Source organism: Orycteropus afer, unplaced genomic scaffold (assembly GCF_000298275.1).
Source record: "Orycteropus afer afer isolate SDZICR_OR568_19922 unplaced genomic scaffold, OryAfe1.0 scaffold00010, whole genome shotgun sequence".
In the NCBI taxonomy this organism is placed as follows: Eukaryota; Metazoa; Chordata; class Mammalia; order Tubulidentata; family Orycteropodidae; genus Orycteropus; species Orycteropus afer.
In genome coordinates this window covers 19,879,794-19,886,720 of record NW_006921597.1, presented here as the reverse complement: position 1 = coordinate 19,886,720, position 6,927 = coordinate 19,879,794, and positions in this window count along the sequence as shown.

Sequence of the window (6,927 nt, the reverse complement as noted above, 5' to 3'; positions counted from 1 at the left end):
CAAACAGGGGTTTATTCTCTCACAGTTCAGGAGGCTAGAAGTCTGAGTTCAAAGTGCCAGGCTCTAGGGGCTGTGTGAAAGCCCCTCGACATTGCGGTTCAGCTCTGCCTCTTGCTCCCAGCCCACTGAAGCTAGAGGCATCTCTCCACTCAGGCAGCTGCTAGCTACTGAGGCTGACAAACCCAAGGTTGACAGATGAAAAGGCACAGTCCCAGTGTTACCAAACCACATGGGAGGCCATTAATTCAAGTCCATTGAAAGTCCCAAAGTCGTCAGAGCATGGCAGACTGCTGAACAATGACACAGCTACATGCAGAGTTCAAGTGTGCCATAAGCTAGAGACCATTCCCCAAGACTTCTTATATATAGGAAGCAGACCACATCCCTAAGGCAGCTACTTAGCTGCTGATAGTAGATTTCACCATGGAGTTGATTACCAGTCTCATCATGGGGAGTACTATATCCAGCTGCCTAGCCACTCAATCAGGCCCAGCCAAGTTGACACACAACTTAACTAGAACAGGTCTTAAAAGCTTGCAAATGGCCATCTAGATGCAATGATGGGTCTCTCCTTGTCCAGAGCAAAAAAGAATGAAGAAAAACAAAGACTCATGGAAACAATTAGTCCAACGGACTAGTAGACCACGTCATGATCCTTAGCCTATATGACCATGAGACCAGAAGAATTAAATGGTGGTCAACCACTCAGACGGGGATCAGTTGCAGGAAGGAGATCTTGGATACAGTGGGAGAAAAACGTGGAAGAAAACCCAAAATCATTAAAAAAAAAAAAAGACCAGGTTTGGTGGTCTGATAGAGCCTGGTGAGACCCCTGAGACTATGGTCCCTAGTTACTCATCAGGTTCGGAACTGAACTCACTCCTGTGGCTTCCAGCCAAACAATAGACTGGCATATGGGGTGAACATTTACATCAGGTAGATACACTCAATGGAGCAATCAATCGTGGGCAAACAGAAGCACTGTGTTTGCACAGGGTAACCACTGCGAGAGGTGGGGCGGTGGGGCAGGAGTGCACGGGAGAGAAGGACACAGGTGAACTGCAGTCAGTGTCATGAAACAAAATGTGTGCGAACTGCTGTATGGAATATGAATTGGTTCTGTAAACTTTCACCCAAATAACAGTAAAAATTTTAAAAATAAATAATTAAATAAAAGCATTTGACAAAATTTTATATCCATTCATGACAAAAACTATGAAGAAACTAGGAATAGAGAGGAACTACCTCAACCTGATAAAAGGAACCTACAGAAAATCTCGAGCTAACATCATACTAAATTTAAAAAAAAAAAAACCTAAATGTTTTCTCCCTAAGATCAGGAACAAAGCAAGGATGTCTACTCTCAACACTCTTACTCAGCATTGTATTAGAAGTTATATCCAGTAAGGCAAGATAAATAATTAAAAGGCATACAGCTTGTAAAACAAGAAATTAAACTCTATATTTGCAGATGACATAATTGTCTACATCAAAAATTGCATGGAATTTATAAAGAAAACAAACAAACCTCATAGAACTAAAAAGTGAGTTAAGCAAGGTCATAGTATACAAGATTGAATGACAAAAATCAATCACATTTCTACATACTAGCAATTGTCAATTGGAAACTGAAATTTAATACCATTTTTAAATGGTTCTCCCAAAATAAAATATTCAGCTATAAACCTATCAAGGAAGCTCTGGTGGCATAGTGCCTAAGGCATTTGACTGCTAACAAGAAGTCTGGCAGGTCAAATCCACCAGCCACTCCTCAGAAGGAAAGTTGGGGAATCTACTTCCGTAGTGATACCACCTTGGAAACCCAAGGAGGGGTCCCTATGAGTTAGATCTGACTCGACAGCAGTGAGTTTGGTTTTTGGTTTTTTAAACCTATCAAAACATGTATATGATGAGTATGGTTAAAACTACAAACACTAACTTTAAAAAATCAAAGAAGACCTAAATAAATGGTGAGTTATATCATGTTCACAAATTAGAAGACATAGTAATTATGTCAACTCTGTCTAAATAGATCTATAGATTTAATGCAATTCCAATCAAAATTCCAGCAGGATTTTTTTTTAGTAGATACATACTGACTCTAAAATTTATTTGGAAAGGCAAAGGAACTAGAATAGCTAAAACATTTTGAAGAAGAACAAATCTGAAGGAATCATAGTACCCTATTTAAGTATATGTGCTGCTGAAGAGAGCATCATATTACCCTGTTTTAAGATTTACTATAAAACTATGGTATCCAATGCAGTGTGAATGGCAATGAGACAGACACATAGATCCATGGAGTAGATTGTTGTTGTTGTTGTTATGTGCCATTGAGTAGGACCAGACTCATAATGACCCCTCCTTGGGTTTCTGAGGCGGTATCACTACGGAAGTAGATTGCCCAACCTTCCTTCTGAGGAGTGGCTGGTGGGTTTGAACCGCCAGCCTTCTGGTTATCTGTCAAATGCCTTAGGCACTATGCTACCAGAGCTCCTATGGAGTAGATTAGAGTTCTGGAAATAGACTTAATGGCCAATTGATTTTTCACCAAAGTGCAAAAGCAATTCAGTGGAGTCTTTTCAAAAAGTGGTTAGAACAATTGGACCTTCTATATGCAGAAATAATGAACTTTGACCTAAATTCTCACTTTATACAAAAAAAAAAAAAAATTCAAAATACCTCAATGTAAAACATAAAACTGTAAAACATTTAAAAGAAAACATTGGGAAAAAAATCTTCATGACCAAGCGTTAGGTAAAGAGAACTTAGACGTGATGCCAAAAGCATAATCTATAAAATAATAATGAAAAAGAGAAATCAAACTTCACCAAAATGTTTGATCTTACAAAAGACATTGCTAATATTGAATTGGTGTAATTTTGCTGTGTGTATATATATATATATATTTACCATATCTAAAAAGATAAAAAGACACTATTAAGAAAATACAAAGAATCTACAGACTGTGAGAAAATATTTGCAAATCACATATCCAAGAAAGGATGCATATCTAGAACATTCTTATAAAGAATCTCAAAACTCAAATAGTAAGAAAGCAAATAACCCAGTTAAAAAATGCTCAAAGGACTTGAACAGACACTTTGCCAAAGAATATATAAAAATGGCAAAAAGCTTACTGAAAAATGTTCAGCCATTGGAGAAATACAAATTAAAACTAGAATGAAATATTGCAGTACATCTTCTATACTGGCTTAAAAAAAGAAAAAACTAACAATACCAAGTGTTGACAAAGATTAAGTGCAACTGGAGTACATTGCTGGTGGAAATACAAAATGTTACAGCTACTCTAGAAAACAGTTTAGTGGATCCTTGTAAAGTTAAACATACATTTACCATATGATCTAGCAAATGGATTCTAGATCTTTACTCTAGAAATAAAAAATAAAAACTTAGATTGACAAAAAAATCTGCAAAAATGTTTATAGCAATTCACTTCATAATTGCTAAAAAATGTAAGCAACCCAAATGTGCTTTATCAAGTGAATAGGTAAACAATATCTATTGAAATGTGGAGGCACTCTGGTGGAGCTATGGTTAAAGTACTGGGCTGCTAACCAAAAGGTTGGCAGTTCGAATCCACCAGCTGCTCAGAGGAAGAGAGATGAGACGGTCTGCTTCCCTAAATATTTACAGCCTCGGAAACTCTGTCTGATAGGGTCGTTATGAGTCAGAATCAACTCAATGGCAGTGGGTTAGTTTATTGAAATACGATGGGTCATACATAATTCATATGGTATGCATATGGAACAATATGGATGAACCTCAAAAACATGCTTAGTGAAAGAAGCTAGACATAAAGGAGTACATACTGTATAATCTATTTATTTGAAATTCCAGAAAAAGCAAAATGAATTGATAATGATGGAAAGCAGATCAGTGATTGCCTGGGGATTGAGTGATATGAGGGAGCTCATTGGGGTAATAGAAATGTTCTACATTTTGATTGTGGTGATGGTTACATGAGTGTATATTTCCAAATTCAAAGTTGAAAATATACACGCCTTACAACCTAATTGTGATGGTTAATATTATGTGTCAACGTTGCTAGGCCATAATTCCCAGTCTTGTATGGTTGTACTCCATTTTGTGATCTGATACAATTGTACTCCATTTTGTGATATTATGTACTTATCCTCCATTTTATGTATTGCATTCTCAATTCTTTTCTGATTGTGTTGTATTCTGTATGCATATAGTTGGAAACATTGGTAATAAGTATTGTTTCACATTCACGTATTATGGGCATTTCCACACATCATCATTATGATGGCTGTGGTGGTTAAGGTTTTATGTGTCAACTTGCTGGGCCTGGGTGAGTGGTTAGGCAGCTGAATGTAGTTATTCCCCATGGTGAGATTGGTAATCAACTGCATGGTGGAATCTACTGGAGCAGTTGAGTAGCTGTTTTAGGGATGTGGTCTGCTTCCAATATATAAGAAGCAGCTTTGAGGACAGTCTGCGGCTTTTGACATGCTTGAATCCTGCACGTAGCCAAGTCGTTGTTCAGTAGCCTGCCATGTTGATTGCCAATCTTGGGACTCTTAATGGACTTGAATCAGTGGCCTGCTGTTGGTTTGGTAATATTGGGACTGTGCCTTTTTACTTGTCAGCCTTGGGTTGTCAGCCTCAGCAGCTGCCTGAGTGAAGAAAGCCTCCAGCTTCAGTGGGCTGGGTGCAGGAGGCAGAGCTGAAGCCCAAGGCTGAGGGGCTTTCACCCAGCCCCTACCTAAAGTCTGGCACTTTGAACTCAGACTTCTAGCCTCCAAAACTGTAGGAGAATAAACTCCTGTTTGTTAAAGCCACCAATTTGTAGTATTTTCTGTTAGAGAAGCACAGAGGTAACCAAAACAATGACTTCATGAAGTAAGTAAGATAGAACAGAACAGGAACCTAAGACTGCAGAACAATGTATTAAGAGCTGAACTTGGGACTCAGTGGTTCCTTCATTAGCCTACATTTGTACAGCAAGTCTTCTGGAGAAGTTTCCTTCAACAAGTCCAGCTGGCCTGATCCCAGCCCAAGTCCCTTGCCCCAGAGGAACCTTGGGAAGGCACTTTCTCAGGGGGGGAATGAATTGTGCTTGTTCAAAAAGCAGTCATTTTGAATTACTGGGGCAATCTCCAAGAATAACTTTGTGATGAGATAGATACATATTTACAAGCCGATTCTTAGGAAATGCAGGTCCTTTCTTTCCTCCGGCCATTTGCCCACTGACTAAGTGTTCTTGGGCAAATTACTTAACATTTTACTACTTAAATTTATACTCCCATAAGCATCACCACTACATACTGTGGGATGGGGGTAGGGGTGTTCTGCAAACATTTTTTAAATATTAAGGTTGGATTTAAGGATAATCAAAATGCAACAATGTCAATTTTTTAATGCAAACTACATTCTTTGCCTGTTTACTTCTTGTAAGGTTTTTTATTTTTTTACCCTCATTTGGTGACGGTCATTTTAAAGGGGATTGAGGTTATACTTTTTAATGATAATATTTGTTTTTTATTGTGATTTGGGTGAAAGTTTACAGAACAAATTAACTTTCCATACAGCAATTCACATACACTTTTTCTCATGACATTGACTACAATTTACCACAATGCAATAGCTCCCCTCCCTCTTCCTCCTGATACTTACCTCTTCCCTGTGTCCATCCCTCCATGCTCTCCTGCCCCCTGAGCTGTCTCCCTGTGCATAATCAGCCCTTCTGTTCTCCCATGATTGTTCTCTCCAAGGAGTGTATCTTCCTAGTGTAAATCACCTCATATGCCTGCTTTTGTTTGTCTGGAAGCCACAGGTGTGGGTTCAATTCCAGACCTGAAGGGCAGCTAGGGGCCATAATCTCAGTGGTTCCACCAGGCTCTATCAAACCAGCAAATCTGCCCCCCCCCTTTTTTCCCAAATGATTTTGAGTTTTGTTTCACATTGTTCTCCCTCTCTATCCAGGATCTCCTACATAGATCCCCTTCCCAGTGGCTGACAGTGGTAGCCAGGCACCATCTAGTTCTGGTCTCATAGTCCTATAGGCCGAGGATCACATGGTGTACCAGTCACTTGGACTAATTGTTTCCCTGAATCTTTGGTTTTTTTCATTCTTTGCTCTGGAAGAGGAGAGACTCATAATGCTAATAATTTTTTAATTACTAACATAATAAATTCATAGTGCCTAAGGCACTTGGCTGCTAACCAGAAGGCTGGCGGTTCAAACCCATCAGCCACTCCTCGGAAGGAAGATGGGGCGATCTACTTCCGTAGTGATACTGCCTCGGAAACCCAAGGAGGGGTCGCTATGAGTCGGTCCGACTGGACGGCACATAACATAACATAACAACAACATAATACACGAGCGCTTTTTGTTGTTAAAAACAAAACAGAAAACACTACCTACATTTATAGAATAAAAATTGAGCAATTTCTATTCTATTGCCTTTTTGTCCTGGCACGTGACGATTTTGGAAGTAAGGGGTTTGCTAACTGTAAGGTTTATAACCTTGATTTGGGAATAAGTTCCTCAGGGTTAATCATGCCTGATGAAAACTTCTTAAGGTGTGGGTATTAAGGTATGGAAAGGAGAAAAACCGACACAGAGCGCTTCCGAAGCCCAGCAACTTGGGGGAAAAATAAAACAGGGACTTGTGTGACTGCGCGCTCCAGGCTAGGATTCCCGACTAGGATTCTCTTTGGCGAGAGTGGAGCGGCTGTCAGATTTCGGTGGTGATTGACACTTGCAGCCAAAAGCTGGAGCCCACTCGCCGCCAAACTGCCCGCGGAAGCCACAGGTCCCTTTAAGGTGCCTGGCTGGCCAGGGGGGAGCGCAGGGGGGCGGGAGGAGGGTTAGAGAGCGCAGGCCACGTGACTCTCCTGCCAAGTTCGCTCCAGAGTTTGACAGAAGTTTGAATCCGA